The sequence below is a fragment of the Leucoraja erinacea genome, chromosome 16 (genome assembly GCF_028641065.1).
Source record: "Leucoraja erinacea ecotype New England chromosome 16, Leri_hhj_1, whole genome shotgun sequence".
In the NCBI taxonomy this organism is placed as follows: Eukaryota; Metazoa; Chordata; class Chondrichthyes; order Rajiformes; family Rajidae; genus Leucoraja; species Leucoraja erinaceus.
The window spans coordinates 17,897,753-17,917,396 of record NC_073392.1 but is presented as its reverse complement, the minus strand read 5'-3'; the positions used below and the strand labels follow the sequence as shown (position 1 = coordinate 17,917,396).

Here is a 19,644-nt window from a genome sequence, read left to right as displayed (position 1 = left end):
TATGGACTTCAGTAAGGCCTTTGACAAGGTTCCTCATGGAAGGTTGGTTAAGAAGGTTCAATGGTTGGGTATTAATGGTGGAGTAGCAAGATGGATTCAACAGTGGCTGAATGGGAGATGCCAGAGAGTAATGGTGGATGGTTGTTTGTCAGGTTGGAGGCCAGTGACGAGTGGGGTGCCACAGGGATCTGTGTTGGGTCCACTGTTGTTTGTCATGTACATCAATGATCTGGATGATGGTGTGGTAAATTGGATTAGTAAGTATGCAGATGATACTAAGATAGGTGGGGTTGCGGGTAATGAAGTAGAGTTTCAAAGTCTACAGAGAGATTTATGCCAGTTGGAAGAGTGGGCTGAAAGATGGCAGATGGAGTTTAATGCTGATAAGTGTGAGGTGCTACATCTTGGCAGGACAAATCAAAATAGGACGTACATGGTAAATTGTAGGGAATTGAAGAATGTAGGTGAACAGAGGGATCTGGGAATAACTGTGCACAGTTCCCTGAAAGTGGAATCTCATGTAGATAGGGTGGTAAAGAAAGCTTTTGGTGTGCTGGCCTTTATAAATCAGAGCATTGAGTATAGAAGTTGAGATGTAATGTTAAAATTGTACAAGGCATTGGTGAGGCCAATTCTGGAGTATGGTGTACAATTTTGGTCGCCTAATTATAGGAAGGATGTCAACAAAATAGAGAGAGTACAGAGGAGATTTACTAGAATGTTGCCTGGGTTTCAGCAACTAAGTTACAGAGAAAGGTTGAACAAGTTATGGCTTTATTCTTTGGAGCGCAGAAGGTTAAGGGGGGACTTGATAAAGGTTTTTAAAATGATGAGAGGGATAGACAGAGTTGACGTGGAAAAGCTTTTCCCACTGAGAGTAGGGAAGATTCAAACAAGGGGACATGACATGAGAATTAAGGGACTGAAGTTTAGGGGTAAAATGAGGGGGAACTTCTTTACTCAGAGAGTGGTAGCTGTGTGGAATGAGCTTCCAGTGAAGGTGGTGGAGGCAGGTTCGTTTTTATCATTTAAAAATAAATTGGATAGTTATATGGATGGGAAGGGAATGGAGGGTTATGGTCTAGGGGAGATTATGTGTTCGGCACGGACTAGAAGGGTCGAGATGGCCTGTTTCCGTAATTGTTATATGGTTATATATGGTTATGGGCCCAGGTGAATTTGTAACCCAGCAAATCCAGGAGCATATCAATCATCAGAGGAAAAATCATAGACAAGTGATTACACATTGATGAAACACCCATTCCGATGCTGTCAGAGCTGCCAGTCAAGAGTTTAGGACCGTGGTACAATGCAAGCCTCAAAGACTCAGACCAGTGTGACCAACTGAGGGAAAAAACCATCAAAGGCCTTGCTAGCATAGACAAGACATTGCTTCCTGTTAAGCTGAAACTGCAGTTTGGATTACTCCCCCATCTGATGTGGCCTCTGACGGTCTACGAGGTCCCCGTCACCAAAGTCGAGAAGCTGGAGAGGACAGTCAGTTCATACATCAAGAAGTAGCTTGGACTCCCGCGTTGCCTCAGCAATATTGGCTTGTTTGGACACAGCGCTCCGGAACTGCCTGTTTCTAGCCTCGTAGAAGAATACAAATGCACCAAAATGAGACTGGACATGACCCTGAGCAGCTGCTCCCAGACTGGCAACTGGGAGGAAGTGGACCCCATCGGAGGTTGTACAACAAGCAAAATCTGCTCACAGGCATGGAGACATTGTGGGACTGGTGCAGCAGGGAAGAGGTGGGATTAGATTCGAGACAAGTCGACCCACATGGCACAAGGCAACATCCACCCAGAGAAGAAAGCTTGTAGTTGCTGAGGTCCGTCAGCAAGAGGAGGCAGAGAGATGCGCAAAGGCAGTCTCACAGTCCAAACAGGGCCAGTGGACTACCTGGGAAAACACGGAGCATCGTAAGCTTACCCGGAAGGATCTGTGGGAAATGGAAGCCATCTTAGCTTCATCATCAGAGCCACCTACTGTGTTCTTCCCAGACCCAATAACCTAAAGCAGTGGCTTGGAGAAGATCCATTATGTTCTCTCTGCCAAACCCCAGCAACATTAACTACCACCAATGCTCTACCTCCCCCAAATGCCTGGTTTCTCGAACACCACCCCTTTTGTAAAGACAGGACAACTTCCAGAAATGTCATTTGCAAGAAAGGAACCGACCCTCCTGGACCCTGGGACTAGAAAATGCAACCTGATCTAGACCAGAAACTCATCTTTCCACCAGGGATCATCACACATAATCTCAGGCCGGACCTGATCTTGTGTTCAACCTCTCAGAAGTCCCTGTACATCGTGGAGTTAACTGTGCCTTGGGAGCCTCCAGTTGGCGAAGCGCATGAACGCAAATGTCTGAACTATTCAGACTTAGCAGCCGAGGCAGAACAACGCGGTGCTCCCTGTAGAGGTTGGTTGTAGCGGGTGTGTAGCCATGTCAACAACCAGATTCCTGAAGGGAATGGAAGTTCGAGGACAGGCCTTCCGGCAAGCCATCAGGTCGCTGTCAGGGGCTGTTGAGCGAAGCAGCAATTGGCTGTGGCTGAAGAGGAAGGACTCCAACTGGGCTGCAAAATGACCTGCAAGAGGGGTAAAACGGAGGGGAGCGCACCTGGGATGCCAGTTGTTGCTGTTGAGCCCTCTGGAGGTATCGTGGGCCTATCAACAAAACACCAAGGAAGGAGGGTGCCCACCTGATGACCCCAATGAAGTCTTTACCTCTACCCTCACACAAAATATTAAGAAGGGGGCAATTATAGTAGGGATTGCAATATTGTCCTATAAGCTCAACTTCTCGTCTCCTTCTTAAAGGAACGTCCTTTAATTCTGAGGCTATGATCTCTAGTCCTAGACCCTCCCATTAGTGGAAACATCCTCTCTACATCCACTCTATCCAAGCCTTTCACTATTCAGAAAGTAGATGGCAGTAATTCAGGAAGGTATTCTACCAGCTTGTCTTTAGGGCAATTACCATTGGTCTTGCCATTGTTCCTTATATCCCCAGAGTGAATTAAAACATAAGGGAAGCATTGGTTGGAAAATAAGTTATTGTGAATTCTTCTTTGCTTAATTTTCTATACTCCTTGGCCAGGTCATAAAAGTCAAGCACCTTTTTTTCATTGAATTTTGGCAGCAAAGGTCATTTCCTAGGTCTGAAGAAGGGTTTCCGCCCGAAACGTTGCCTTTTTCCTTCGCTCCATAGATGCTGCTGCACCCGCTGAGTTTCTCCAGCTTTTTTGTGTACAGTCATTTCCTAGTTGGGTCATTCACTGTAATTGGTCTTTGAGACTAAATGCAAGGTAATCATTGAAATTAAAATATGGCATAATATTTGCTTTCTGAGTAGAAGGCATTCCCTCAAAGTAGTTTGGAAAAATACGTATGCAAAAGTTGACTCTTTAAAAAAAATGTCTTGGCTTTCATAAAATTGAGTGCCTCTTCTGTATATTTTAATTTAAATTTCATCAGATGTCTAAATAGCTCAGAAGGCAACCATTACTGCTTAAGGGCTTGAATTCTCTTTCGTGGCATCATTACCCATAAATATATTCATTAATTAATCATAATCTCACAATATAAAAATTCACATCAAAATGGAAAGCAATGTGGGGAGGGGGGAATGGCAGTCTGCTAAATTTAAATTAAACCAAGGTGAAGTGTGCTGTATACATTGGCCTCTTTTACTTTGGACCTAAGTGCTTTTTCATGCAATGGATAAGTGCCACAATGCAACGTGCTCTGATTCTAAGCAGATTTAGTCTTGCTGAGGTTGAGATGCATTTTGAGTGATGGAAGCTTCTGTGAGGTACAAAATGCTGGAGTAACTCAGCGGGTCAAAACAGCATGTCTGGAGAAAAGGAATAGGAAGCTTCGAGGCTTATGGCAAATTAGGCCCATAAATGTATATAAACAATTTGTAAAACAAATGCATTTAATGAAGAAGGTGCTTTGTGTCTTGTTTTGCAAACCAGCATCTGCAGTTCCTTTTTTTCGACTGTACTATTCTATGTTCTATGATCTATCTTCCCTGTTTTATGTTTATTTTCTATTGCCAGAGTGAAGCCACAAGGAAATTGGAAGAACAACACCTTAGAATCCTCATGTGCAGTCTCCAACTCACTGGCATGAACATTCAATTCCCAACTTCTGAGTTTAGCCACCCCCTCTTCTGACCTACACAGGTCCACTCACACATATACTTTCCAATCCACACCACCTGTCCCCACCTCCCAGTTCCTTTTCCCTTCTCAACCTGCTCCTTCTGCTCAGCACCCACATCTACACTCTTTTGTTTTCCTATTCATCCCTCTTGTACTCTGTTCCCATCTGCCCACCATCCATCCCAGTGGTTCTACATTTCACTCCTCAGCTCTTTGTCTTCTGCACTTATCATCTCCAGCCTTTATGTTTTCTCCACCCTACTCACCTCCATCTAACACATTCAGCAATCATCCCTTCTTTAATTGGACCCAGTTATTTTCTGCCAGCTTTTGCCCACTTCTTCTCCTTACCTCCAGAAACCAACTATGTCCCCTCTACTCCAATCTTGAAGAAGGGGACAACACCTATCCATTTTCTGCCGCAGATGCTGCCTGACCTGCTGAGTTCCTCCAGCAGTTTGTCTTTTGCTGAATATACTTGGACACATTGCTACCAATATAAAAATCGCATTTAGACTATTTGCATTTAAATTATTTGTGACATTTGTGAAGACATGTATGCTGCAGGCTTCACTGATATTATGAGCAGATATTGGCTTCATTGTCGAGTGTTTTTTTCTGTAGATATCCCACAGTTGTAGCATCTTAATATTTCCCAACTTATTGACTGGAACTAAATATTGGGGGGGTGGGAATTAGATACAATGGATGGTTAATATTCTCATTCAGTGCAAGCTACTTAGGACAATTTTTACCCCTTATTTTATTACATTCAGGGAATGCTTATTCCATCTACTTATTTCATCTATCAAAGTAAATCATTTACCATTTCACTTTATTACATTTAATTTTGATTTCATCCATCCACGTGCAAACCACTTTGTGCACTGTTTTATTTTGATGCAACTTCACGTAGTTAGCTAGAGCCTTCAATTCATTATTAAAGTTAATTTTGGCACCATACTCCTTTTCAGTAGTCAAATTTTTGTTCACATATTCATGGTTCCAGTATTCATCATTGTAGAACAATAATTCCTGCTATTTTTTATCTTTTATTCCTATTTTTATTTTTTATATTGTATCCAAATTTTACTTTAACCCCCATCCTTTGTTTTCTGTTGTTTTGCCATTTTTCTTTTAGTTACCAGATATCTGACTCCACATAGTAGCGGGGTAACTGATTGAAGTCCTTCTGTAAGCCCCATGTTACGGTATCCACTGCATTTCACTTTTCTACGTTTTCTGCTATTTCTGCATAGAATTTAACATGTTCGGTTAAACATGACCTTTTGGAAAACCACATTGATTATTTTTTTCAACATTACATTCCCTATCTCTAGATATTGTGTCATCTGATCATTTAGTAATGATTGCAATACTTTTCCGCCATTGACATGAAGGCAATTGGACTATAGATCCCTGAGTTATTAAATTTCCCTTTCAAAAGACGTATGACATTTGTTGTTTATGGCCGCCGGCAATAATCCATTCTTTGCTGAACCTTTACATGTTGATACTGGTATTTTTTCCCTTGATACTTTGAATTAGTAAGAGCATGCTAACTGAAAATTGGATATCTATATAATTAAAAGTCTAAACTTGACCACTTCCTGTTTGCATTGTATATTGATTTTAGAAAAAACGCTACCACTTACGGCTGTGATTTTTGGCCACCTTACTCCAGCTGTCAGGCCAAAAGGATTTTTCCCATCGATGAAAAATACAAGACTTGTTAATGTTTAAAAAATGTTGAGATTCTCTCTCCTGTAAATCACACCATGAAGGCCACGCCACTTCTGGTGGGAGGGGGAGGGACTATAAAACCCGGAAGCGTGGACTGCCTTAGTCGCTGCAAGATGGGGGAACAGGAGGTCACGATTCTCAGTCTGAGCTGTGAATCAAGTGAACACATGTCTACTAAACTGTGGTTTTACTGACCTGTGAGTGCCCTTAATGTAATGTGACAATGAAGTTTGACAATAAAAATGAAATGAAATGAAATGAAATGAAATGAAATGATTCAATTTATTGTCATTGTCAGGTTGGTTTGAATTGAAAAGAAACTGTGGTTGGTTTGAATTTGAATTGAAAAGAAACTGTGGTTGGTTTGAATTTGAAAAGAAACTGTGATTGGTTTGCAAATGAATAGAAGGTTTGAAAATATATATAATTAAAAATCTTGACCACTTCCTGTTTGCGATGTATATTGATTTTTTTGATGTACATTGAGTTTGCAATATACTTGCAATAAATGATATGTTAGCCCTTAATGACAATGCAATGAGTTGTTTGGCAATTTGGTGGCCTGCACTCTGCTTGAAATGCTATGAAATTGAATTTGGTGGCCTGCACTCTGCTTGAAATGCTATGAAAATGAATTTGGTGGCCTGCACTCTGCTTGAAATGCTATGAAATTGAATTTGGTGGCCTGCACTCTGCTTGAAATGCTATGAAATTAAATTTGGTGGCCTGCACGCTGCCTGAAAATATCGACTGAATTGGCCTCCACAGCCTTCTATGGCAAATAATTCCAAAGATCTCTGTGTCTTCCTCTCCCCGGCTCTCAGTCTGAAGAATGGTCTCGACCTGAAACATCACCCATTTCTTCTATCCAGAGATGCTGCCTGACCCGCTGAGTAACTCAAGCATTTTGTGGCTATCTCTTATGTTGAACACTTCAAATATTGTACATGTTTGATCATCATGCCACTTTTTACTCCCTCTTCCAACCAATTTCTTTGGGGATGTTCGATAGTCTCCATTTTCCTCATCAGAATCTGCCACTCTATTTCTCTCCCTTCGGCGATATTTGGCCACTCTCTGTAACATGCCCTTTCGATCTCAAACAATCTGCATTCTGATTCCTTCTCTTGGTAATTTAGTTTAGTTTAGAGATACAATGTGGAAACAGGCCCTTCGGCCCACCAGGTCCATGCCGATCAGTGGTCCCCGCACATTAACACTATCCTAGACACACTAGGGACTATTTACAATTATACCAAGCCAATTAACCTACAGACCTATACGTCTTTTGAGTGCGGGAGGAACCCTGAGATCCCGGAGAAAACTCACACGGGTCATGGGGAGAAAGTACAAACTCCGTACAGACAAGCACCCGTAGTCAGGATCGAACCCTGGTCTCTCCTGTAAAACAGCAACTCTACCACTGCACCACCCTGCCATCCTTTAATGCCAATTAGAATTTGTTCTTCCCTCATCATCCATGCAGCATTTCATGCAACATCCTAGCTTTCCCTAAGCTAGTTACTGTATAGCCTTTCTTTCTGTTGCCATTATGTTGCTTTGCATTCGCATAATGACGACACCAATCTATCAGTCCTGTCATCTATTTTCTCATTTGTATCTACGCTCCAATTCCCGTCGTGTTATTGATGCTGTGTACATCGCGGTGCAAGTGATTTAATATGCTGTTATGTTTGTTACCCATCCTATGTTTCTGGCAGATATTATATTATTGCTTTCTGTCACCTTTTGTGATCTGAGAATTTGTTATATTAATCTGTTTTTGACCTTTCTTTACCTCATTGAAATTTACTGAATAATGAAAGGCATAGATAGAGTGGATGTCGAAAGGATGTTTCCACTGGTGGGAGAGTCTAGGACCAGAGGTCATAGCCTCAGAATAAAAGGGCGCTCTGAGGAAGAACTTCTTTAGTCAGAGTGTAGTTAATCTGCGAAACTCATTGCCACAGAGGGCTGTGGAGGCCAAGTCAGCAGATATTTTTAAGGCAGAGATAAACAAATTCTTGATTAGAATGGATGTCAAGGGTTATGGGAGAAGGCAGAAAAATGGCATTAGGAGGCAGAGATCAGCCATGATTGAATGGCAGAGTAGACTCGATGGGCTGAATGGCCTAATTCTACTACTATAACTTGTGAACTTGTGAAACATTTCCATTAACTGTCCCATGTTCCCCAGTCTAAATGTCTTTGTCCATAGTAAAAACAGAGGAAAAATAGGCATCGAGAGCTTACCCAACTCCTGAGGTTCCAGACCAGTGTGACCACTTTGATTTTAAGGGGCCCTATTCTCTTACTAGTTGCTTTCTTTCCCTCCACTTATAACACTTCTTTGAATTTTCCTTCATATTATCTGCCAGCACTACCTCTAGTGTAGTCTTCAACCACAAAACCTCTCCATCTTCACACACTGCCTGTGGTGCTAATATTGACTTTGTCCCTATTCACAGTTCTTCTTATTTATTTCTCAAGAATGCTGACTTTCCTTTTGTACTAAATTATGATGAACACGCAGATTTGTTTTGCATTCTGTTGGATACATTCAGATAATAATGTACCTTGCCAATATTTCAAATGGTTAATTTGCAGCTTACTGCAAATTATATGTTTATATTTATATTTCTTCTCTTATATTTATTCATCTGCAGATATTTTTCTGACACAAATTTTTTTTATACAAATACATCGATAGATGCTCCTGAACACATCATCATTGATGTAACCTAGGGTCATTGGGTGTTTCGGGTCTTTCAACATCAGACACCCTCACCCAGGCGACCCAGCCGTGGTTGATCAGACCACGACTTGTGTTCAGGTGGCATTCGCTCCTCCCCATGGACCTCCTCTCCTGATCCAGAGCCATCTCGAGGCCTTCTCCGCTGCCTCTGTGATGTTCTTGATGGCCCTTCTCCTTGCCACTCCGTTGATGCCCAGTGCATTCAAGGCTTTGTAGAGCGATTGCCCAGCAAAACCTCTGCAGCCAACCTCGATGGGCATACACCTCGCCTTCCAGCCCTGCTTGCGGCAGTCGATGACCAGCTCTTCATACTTGGCCATCTTCCTCTCGTGGGCCTCCTCCAGACGGTCCTCCCACGGCACTGTCAGTTCCAACAAGACAATGTTTTTGGTCGTCTATGAGACCAGGAGGATATCTGGCCTCAGGGTGGTCTTGGCAATGTGCTGTGGGAACTTCAGCTGTTTCACCAGGTCTACGGAAAGCTGCCAGTCCTGCGCAGTTGCCAGGATTCCTGACTGATTCCTGGCAGCTGCACTCCGGCCTTCACGAAGGTGATCATCTGGGTGGTGGGGCGTTCTCGTCTGCAGCTGCTGATTCCCATGCTGATGGCTTCTGCAATGGGTTTGAGAACCTGGTCGTGACGCCATGTGTACTGGCCCTGCCCAAGAGCCTTTGGGCAACAGCTCAGGATGTGTTCCAACGTCCCCTTGCCTGAGCATTGCGGGCAATCTGGAGATTTCCGCTTTGCCCCAGATGAAGAGGTTCGATGGGCTGGGCAGGACATCATACACTGCCTGGACCAGGAACTTGATGCGCTGTGGTTCAGCCTGCCAGAGCTCAGTCCATGTGACTTTTCGGTCCATGGCCTGCTCCCACCTTGTCCAGGCTCCCTGCTGCCTCAATCCAACTGCTCTGGTACACCTCTCCTCCTCCACCACTGCCCTCACTTCCTCCTGGACCAGCCTGCGCCTCTCCTTCCCCTTGGCCTTGTCAAACTGGGGAGATGGGAAGATTCCCAGGCCTGCTCTTCCCCGAGTCACTGCTCCCACCAGGACTGTGTGGCGTATCCGAGACTCCGCTTGCAGCACGGCTTCGCCGGCTCTCCACTTCCTCCCAGTTTTCACCTCCACCCCTGCTTGAGCCACCTTGGGGTCGCTGGAGTCCCTGTACATCATCACCTCTCTGGCCCGAGTCACCTTGAACTCCTCCTCCAGGGACTTCAGGGGCAGCTGGAGCTTGGTGTTATATCCGTAAAGGGCGATGCTGCTAAGGCTCCTGGGCAGTCCCAGCCACCTTCTGAGAAAGCTGCTGACTTTCCTCTCCAATTTCTCTACGATGGATATTGGGACTTCGTAGACGAGCTGTGGCCAGAGTATCCTTGGCAGGATACCATGCTGGTAAATCCATGCCATGAACTTGCCGGGAAGCCCCGACTGGTCCACTGCTCTCAACCAACTCTCCAGCTCCTGACAGGTTGCCTGGACATATGCTGTATCCTTCAGGCTGCTGTTAAACACCTTGCCAAGACTCTTCACTGGATTTTCGGAGACAGTTGGGATTGGTGTTCCTTCGATGTTGAAGCGGAACCTGTCCATGACTTTGCCCTTCTTCAGCACCAGTGACCTTGATTTTCCTGGCTTAAACCTCATCCTTGCCCATCCAATCAGCTTCTCCAACCCCTGCAGGATCCACCTGCTTCCTGGCACTAACTCAGTGATGACAGTCAGGTCATCCATGAAGGCTCTGATTGGTGGTTGGCGCATTCCTGACTTGGTCCGAGGGCCCCGGCACTCTGGCTCAGCAGACTTGACAATCATGTTCATCGCCATGGCAAAAAGGATCACAGAGATGGTACAGCCTGTGATCATCCCAACCTCCAGTCTGTGCCACTCTGATGTTACTGACCCTGATGAGACTCTTATGCTGAACTGGTTGTAATAGTCCAGGGTGAGATCTGCCACTTGGCCCGGCACATGATGCTTGGCCATGACTGTCTGGATCAGCTTGTGTGGGATGGAGCCGTAGGCATTGGCCAGGTCAAGCCAGAGCACTGTCAGGTCTCCCTTGTTCTCCCTGGCTTCTCTGATGAGCTGGGTCACCACTCCCGTGTGTTCTAGACACCCCAGCACTTCAGATAAGCCTCCCTTTTGCACCGAGCTGTTGATGTAACCATTGCTGGAGAGGAAATTGGTCAGCCATATCGCCACTATGCTGAAGAAAATCTTGCCTTCAACACTTAGCAAAGAGATGATTCTGAACTGATCGATCTTCTTGGAATCTTCCTCCTTTGGGATCCAGACTCCTTCAGCGAATCGCCACTGCTGCGCCACTTTTCCTCTCCTCCAAATGATTTTCAGGATCTTCCACAGCCGTTTCAGTAACAAGGGGCAGTTCTTGTAGACCCTGTAGGGGACTCCGCTCGGGCCAGGGGCTGAGCCAGATCTTGCTCTCTTCACAACATCCTGGACCTCTTTCAGGAGTAGCTCTTTACTATCAAACTCCTTGATGGGTGGAAATGGTTTTATCAGGATGTTGCACTGGCCCAGCTCCTGCTGCCTGACGGGGTCACTGTAGGTCGTCTGGATGTGCCGGTCGATCTCCTCCTTAGAGCAAGCCAAACTCCCACTGCGCTTCTGCCCAAGTAGTTGTTTGGTGAAGCCGAAGGGGTTGGCTATGAAGGATGCTCCTCGCTTCCTGGCTCTTTCCTTCCAGCGTCTTCGGTGCCACTCAGCTCTATGGAGGGTCATCAGCTTCTTCCTCAGGATGGTTCGCAGCTCAGCCAAGGGGGGACGTTGCTCTTCCCTGGCCTCTTTATTCTGCTTCTTGAGGGACTTCACTCCTGCCGGATCTTGTGGATCTTTGTTGCTCGTTGGTTCATGGTGAAAGGTGTTCTGGCCGGCTTCTTCTCCACTTCTCCAAACCTTTCCACAGCTAGACTGATGATGATTGTCGTCATCGTCCGCAGCCTTCGGTCCACGTCTCCCTTCGCGGTTGCTTCTAGCACCTTGTCGACGTCCTCGTCGAACTGATGCCAGACTGCCGTCTTGCAGGCCTGAGGCCATCTGACTCGAACCTTCTCCGGAGAACTGTTCCGAGGGACTAGTTGCGCCACTTGGAGGCTTCGGGCTCAATGGGGTGATTCCGGGCCCGGCTCCTCCTGCGTCTCACCAGGTAAAATACCTGTGCGTTGTGACACTCCCTGTCTCTCCAAACACTTCATCCGGGTCTGGTGAATCTTCATGCCTCGGCTGTTCTTACAAACCTTACCACATCTGCATTTGATACTCATAGTCGGTTGTCCGTTGCCATTAGTCATTAACCTTTGATTCGTCCAATTGAGGTGCTCATCCTCCCCCCTTCTCGGGCACCCCTGGGGGTATTTTTCCATGTGTTTTGATTTGGGTCTCCTCCTCTCAGAGGATGCGGTTTGGGCTGCCAACCTGCCCCGCCCCAGTTGCCGTCTTTCCGAGCTGTCCACTGTCTCTCCAGTCGTCACCACCCTATTCTTGGTTGTCAACCAGTCTATTCCTGGTCGCCACTGGTTTCACCAGCACAGTGATTTATACAAATACATCAATAGATGCTCCTGAACACATCATTAGATCTCAGGGCAAACTAATGCGCATCTTTCTGGTGAATAAATGGTTAAAAATGCTATTTTATTGCTTTAACTTAATGCAAATTGAAATTGCAAGTGGATGTAATTTCACTGTGGGAGGTCTGGTTCCATGCAAATTTAGTTTTGAAATAAGACTTATGCGGTTAAGGTATTCATTATAATTTAACACTTTTTATGTAGCTAAATTACCAATTAACCCAGGATAAAATATCATTTTTTAAGTTTCTACAGTGGCAGACAGCATGACAATGTTTAAGGTTGCTCAACAAAAATGAATGGAAATGTGTATCATTGTTCGGAGGTGTAAATTGTTATTAATGACAGATTTTGACTTAAAAAATCATTGAGCTGTTTGGGGCCAGTGTGGTGGTAGCTGGGATTGAGTTTGAGTTTAGTTTATTGTCACATGTACCAAGGTACAGTGAAAAGCTTTTGTGTGTGCTATCCAGTCAGCAGAAAGACTAGACATGATTCTAACCGAGCCATCCATAGTGTGCAGATACGCGATAAAGGGGATTATACAGTATAACATGATAAAGCTTGTTGACAAGAAGAGAAGATGGTCTGTGATGTGCTGAAGTCTTTTTTTTTTTTTTGCACAAAACAGTTTTGTTTTTTTGTTTATTTTATTAGAAGTTAATACAGCACAAAACAGTACAGTGGAACCTAATTTTAGGTGCCAACTATGTAATACCATAATTCATTCTATGTACAACCTCTAGTTTTATGTTATGAGAAGGAAGTAAGCAAGACAAGAAAAAGAAAACAATAGAAAGAGGTAAAAGTGGAAAAATAGATGGTAGAGAGTAGAAAAACGTGAAGTGTGTATATAAAAAATAAAAAAGGAAGAGAGAAAGTGGAAAGTAGAAATAGAAGAGAAGGCCCCTTAAAGGAGAATTTTTCAAATCTGTATTCGGAGATTTAGATCTATCCGCGTCATGAACTGAAATCAGCAATCTTTATGGTACCGCTGCATCACATGATTCCAAAAAGTCGATGAAAGGAGACCAACGCCTTAAGAATTGGTCATATTTATCTATTAATCAGAGTCTCATTACTTCAAGGCGTGCTATATGTGCTATGTCCATCATATTCCTAATCCACATTTTAACAGTTGGTGTGGTTGTATTTTTCCAAAATTTAAGTATCAATTTCTTTCCAATTATTAACCCATAATTAAAAAAAACATTTTGATCTTTATTTAAGTTGGTATCTTCTCCTATTATTCCAAATATAATCCATTCCGTTTTGGGTTCTATTCTTGACTTGAAAAGCTTTGTAAATATATCAAATATATCACTCCAAAATGTATTCAACTTTGTACATCCTACAAATGAGTGTGTTATATTAGCGTTTTGAAACAAGCCTTTATCGCATCTGGGAGAGACGTTTGGATAAAATGTATTCAACCTCGTTTTTAAATAATATAGTCTATGTAATAATTTGAATTGAATTAAATTATGTCTTGCATTAATAGAACAGTTATGTGTATTCATCAAATACTTTCCCATCTATCCTTCGAGATCTTTATCATTAGCTCATGTTCCCAATCTTCCCTTAATGCTTCTGTTGAGGGTGATTCTCTATTTAATATATTATTATAAAATATATTATTATAAAAGTATGATATTAATTTTTGTGAATCAGCCTTAATATTCATTGCTTCTTCTAAATGATCTAAAAATATAGTTTGAAATCTATGTGTATATTTCTTCATAAGGTCACATACCTGTATATATTTAAAATATTGATTATCCTTCAATTTAAATTTAAATTTTATTTGTTGAAATGATAACAGTTTGCCCACTTCATACATATCCCCTACTTTCCTAATCCCCAGTCTATCCCATTGTTGATATGTGTTGTCGATGAGAGAAGGTTTGAATGCGGGGTGATGTGCTGAAGTCTGATTGGTAATCTGAAGAAGTTCTGCATCTCAAGGAGAAGAATCTGTCGCATGTCTGTCCTACTAAAACATTATGGGATTTTAATGGGCCCAGACTATATTATGAAATTATAGATTCATAAAATCAGGTCCCACGGCTGACCATTAAATTGTGCTTTGTTTTAATGCCTCCTGTTTTCTTTTGCTGTTCTTTACTATGTCATCAAATACTGAGCGGGCTTATTCAATCAGCCAACTTTAAAATACGGCAAACTAAACTGTAAGGACTCGTGCCCATAAACAACTCTAGTTTATCTAGTTTATGTTATGCAGAAGAAGTAAGCAAGACAAGAAAGAAAACAATGAAAGAGGAAAAAGTGGAAAAATAGATGGTAGAGAGTAGAAAAACGTGAAGTGTGTATTTAAAAAATAAAAAAGGAAGAGAGAAAGTGGAAAGTAGAAATAGAAGAGAAGGCCCCTTAAAAGAGAATTTTTCAAATCTGTATTCGGAGATGTAGATCTATCCGCGGCATGAAATGAAATCAGCAATCTTTACGGTACCGCTTAATGTTCTTTCTCCCCTTTCTTTCCTATTATTAAACCCATAATTAAAAAAAAAACATTTTGATCTTTATTTAAGTTGGTATCTTCTCCTATTATTCCAAATAATCCCTTTTGGGTTCTATTCTTGACTTGAAAAAGCTTTGTAAATATATCAAATATATCACTCCAAAATTTATTCAACTTTGTACATCCCGTTTTGAAAAAAGCATTTATCGCATCTGGGAGAGACGTCAACCTCGTTTTTAAATAATATAGTCCCTCTCCTCAACCTTAATCCCTCTCCCTCTCCATAAAGTCACATACCTGTATATATTTAAAATATTGATTATCCTCCAATTTAAATTTTAAATTTTAATTGTTGAAATGATAACAGTTTGCCCACTCTCTATCCATTTCCTAATCCCCAGTCCCCCTGAGAGAAGGTTTGAATGCGGGGTCTCCCTCTCTCTCTCTCGCATCCTCTCATCTCTCTCTCTCTCTCTCCTCACTCTCTGCTCTTTCTCTTTCTCTCGATTTCTCTCTCTCGTGATTCTCTCTCTCTCTCTCTCTCTCTCTCTCTCAATTTCTATCTCTCTTGATCTTTCTCTCTCTCTGTCTCTCTGTCTCTCTCTCTCTCTCTCTCTCTCTCTCTCTTGCTCATTGCTCCAGACGTGTGGACGGTAAACCAGGATTAAAGAGGGTTCTGACTGGAGTTGACAAGTTCACTGCACATAATATTCGAAGATAGATACAAAATGCTGGAGTAACTCAGCAGGACAGGCAGACAGAAAGGTCAGTAAGGGACTGGGAGTAAGTTCTGGGCCTCCTCCACTGTCAGGGTGAGGACCAACACAAATTGGAGGAACAGCTTCATATTTTGCTTGGGCAGCCTATAACTCAGCGGTATGAGTATTAATTTCTCTAACTTCATAACCCTTGCTATCCACCTCTCTCCATCCCTCCCCCATCCTAGTTTTCTGAACTGTCTGACTGTCCTGATTAAATATTATATTTATATGCCTCATTGTCTCCTTCCACTAGCTAACAATGATCTATTCTACATTTTACTTGAACCATCCCCTTTGATATCTCGTTTTCACACCTTACCCTTCCATATCTCTGTGTCGCCCTCTCCCCTGCCTCTCAGTCTGAACAAGGGTCCTGATTCGAAAATGTCACCCATTCCTTCTATCCAGAGGTGCTGCCTCTCCTGCTGAGTTACTCTACCATTTTGTGCCTGTCTTCGGTGTAAACCAACATCTGCAGTTCCTTCCAACACATAGTATCAGAATGTTAATCCAGATTTCACGCACTACAGTCATGTTTATTTTAGTAGTGGAATTAAAACAATGGTGGTGGAAATATTGTGTAAAGACCAAGTGATTATGATTGCCATTTGGCTTGCTTGTAAGGCCTGGGAAATTGAAAGTGGGAGTGGAGGAACCACTTCATTTATTCACCTAAACATACTGTACTGAACAGAACTGACATATGTATTTTCCATTGGAAGCCTCAAGAGTCAAGAGTGTTTTATTGTCATATGTCCCGAAACTGAACAATGAATTTCTCACCCTCAGCAACACAACAGGTATGTAAACATAGTAATTTGTAAAACCCAAAATAAACAACAAAAAAGCTCAGAAGCTGCCTCAGGTAGGCCCGCTCTATTGGGTGGCCAGGCCTTGAGCAGCGGCCAGCGGGGTAATGGGCGGGCCCGCTCTCTCCCCGCTCCCGGTGCCGTCGCGCAGACGGCGATGATGCTGGGGGCGTGGGGTTGCTACACTCGCAGCTCCTGCAGCAGCTGGTGGGGGAGCAGCGGTTGGTGGGGTAGCAATGGCTGGTGGGGGAGCAACGGCAGCCGCGGCCCTCTCAGATCCAATTGGCTCCGGGCAGGTCATGTGGGAGATATTGGCGGCTGTCGAGCAAGGCGCGGACCACGGACATTGACCCGGGCAGCCTGCGGCATACCTTAAGGCAGGGCCGGGTTGGTGGTAGCGTCGTTCTGCAGGGCTGTGCTGTCGGATGCAGACATTAGGTCTCCCGAGGCTGCATGTGTCATGAGAAATCCAAAATCCCAAATTTGGATTGTCGGGGTCACCAATGTAGCTGCACAAAACGTGGTGAATAAACAATTGCTTTATTCAGTGAGATAAAAAGTTTGAAATACAGTTTGGTCCTCTAACATAATAATGTAATTGTTGCTACAGCTGAACGAGGGTGTTGTTTCGAGCTCAGCTACCTGTTGACTGGGATGATCTCAAGGTGAGATATGCTTATGTAGCAGGACACTCCCCTTAACCCATGACGTCACGTGACAGCCCTCGTAACCACTGGCGAGGGTCCAACCGTAAGTGGTCTGACTATCAACTGACACCACAATAAAATGATAATGGGATATTGCTGATAATGAGCTATCCTTAACGATTGAAAGAAAGAGTCTCGATAGTTTGGAAAAGATTATTTAGGCGAGAGGCAGCAGAAGGACAATCTCACTGAACCTTCCACAGCTGACATGTAAGTCATTTAAAGATCAGCTCATCAGAGTTCAGGACCAACTTGCTCAAGTAAGGACAAGGGACAAGGATGCCAAGGTGAACGTAATCTTGAAAGACAAGAGGGCTTGAATATTTGTTTTAGGTTTTCGAAAATGAAATCAATTACAGCTTTTTGATTAAATAGCTCTACAATATAATAATTGTACCTGATTATATTAACGTCTCTGACAACATGTTGCAGATATCATCCATTTTCTGTATTAACAAAATGTACCCTTCAGATCCTATTTAAACTGCTTCTTCACACATTAAAGGCATGCTGCCTTATTGATATCCCTACCAAGGGAAAAATTATGACTATCTGAAGAAGGGTCTCGACCCGGAACGTCACCCATTCCTTCTCTCCAAAGATGCTGCCTGACCCGCTGAGCTATTCCAGCATTTTGTGACCATCTACTTGTTCTATGCTTCTCTTAACATTATATAATTCTATGGGGCCATCTCCATTGTTTCAATGCACGCTGCATTCTATAATTCTTTGAAAGATGCACCAAAGTACCATGAGTTTTTTTCTCATTTAAAAAAAAAACATTCACGCATTTGGTGTGGGAGTTTGGAATTGTTTGGCTTATAAATCCATAGATAAATAAATAAAAATGTAATATTAATGACAGAGCTCCTTGTTAAAATCACAGTAATTAAGGGATTTGGACCTAACTGGAAGTCCAAATCTAATTTGGATGTTATATCATGTAAATCAGTTTATATTTCAAGCGATAAATCTCCCCAAGGAATACTGAGTTGCTCTGCCAATTCAGGAACAATTTATTTGCAGGGCTTGGGTATTGTTGCACATCTACACAGAAAATTGTTTCGTTAAAAATCCTCTTAAATGTCACATGTACCCAATGGTATTCAGGGCAAAAACAGTTACATAGAAACATAGAAACATAGAAAATAGGTGCAGGAGTAGGCCATTCGGCCCTTCGAGCCTGCACCGCCATTCAATATGATCATGGCTGATCATCCAACTCAGTATCCTGTACCTGCCTTCTCTCCATACCCCCTGATCCCTTTAGCCACAAGGGCCACATCTAACTCCCTCTTAAATATAGCCAATGAACTGGCCTCAACTACCTTCTGCGGGAGAGAATTCCAGAGATTCACCACTCTCTGTGTGTGAAAAAAAGTTTTCCTCATCTTGGTCCGAAAAGATTTCCCCTTTATCCGTAAACTGTGTGTGTGGCCCCTTGTTCTGGACTTCCCCAACATCGGGAACAATCTTCCTGCATCTAGCCTGTCCAACCCCTTAAGAATTTTGTAAGTTTCTATAAGATCCCTCCCTCAATCTTCTAAATTCTAGCGAGTACAAGCCGAGTTTATCCAGTCTTTCTTCATATGAAAGTCCTGACATCCCAGGAATCAGTCTGGTGAACTTTCTCTGTACTCCCTCTATGGCAAGATTGTCTTTCCTCAGATTAGGAGACCAAAACTGTACACAATACTCCAGGTGTGGTCTCACCAAGACCCTGTACAACTGCAGTAGAACCTCCCTGCTCCTATACTCAAATCCTTTTGCCATGGATGCTCCTATACTCAAATCCTTTTGCTATGAAATACATAAATCATACCTGTCCTTCCGTGAAAATACTTTGTGCATCTGTCGTTTGAGATAAGTGCCAAACTTCAACGAGCTATATTTGGACCATTTCTTATTTCCCTGTTCTTAATATATAACAAGATGCAGGTTAATTAAAGTATCTCAGTGTTTGCCAATGAAGTTTCACATGCATTCTTGTCCTTTTCAGCTCTAGGGATGTTTTAATTTATTTGAAAGGCAATGATGATTTTATCAATGTAAGTCTTATTTAAATTAAAGTCCCTGTCCCACTGTACGAGGTAATTCAAGAGTTCTCCCGAGTATTCCCCTAATTTGAACTCGGAGAATGTCCGTAGTGGGTCCGTAGGAGTTTGTGGATGTCTCGTAGCGGCTTGTACAAGTAAAAAGTAACAATTTTTTTCATCACAAGTATTTTTTTACAGGGATGAAAAAACGTCACGAGTTTGCCGGATGTCCCGAATACCTACTGTTAGCATTACGAGCCGCTAAGAGACATCCACAAACTTCTACGGACCTGCTTGGTTCTTGGTTCTTGGTTTCTTGGTCCTCCAAAATATTCCAAACGGAATTTAAACTGGAGGTGGTGGGGGACGGTGGTGATGCTACGGACATTCTCCGACCGGATCAGGGGAAAACTCGGGTGAACTCTTGAATTACCTCGTACAGTGGGACAGGGGCTTTAGAATATATTGTTATGGGTTTTTTCACACCTTACTTACCTCTGCAGGTAAATGGCATGAATTTTTTCGGCATCATTTCAAGTTCATGTTCATAAGCTCTTGGAGCAGAATTAGCCCATCAA

The 19,644-nt window shown here is 43.0% G+C and overlaps 1 pseudogene; it reads right to left on the bottom strand.

Annotated features, from left to right (window-relative positions):
* Nucleotides 1-6,388: 6,388 nt before the first annotated feature.
* LOC129704928 (uncharacterized) lies at nucleotides 6,389-12,001 on the bottom strand (annotated as a pseudogene).
* Between the last annotated feature and the right edge of the window lie 7,643 nt (nucleotides 12,002-19,644).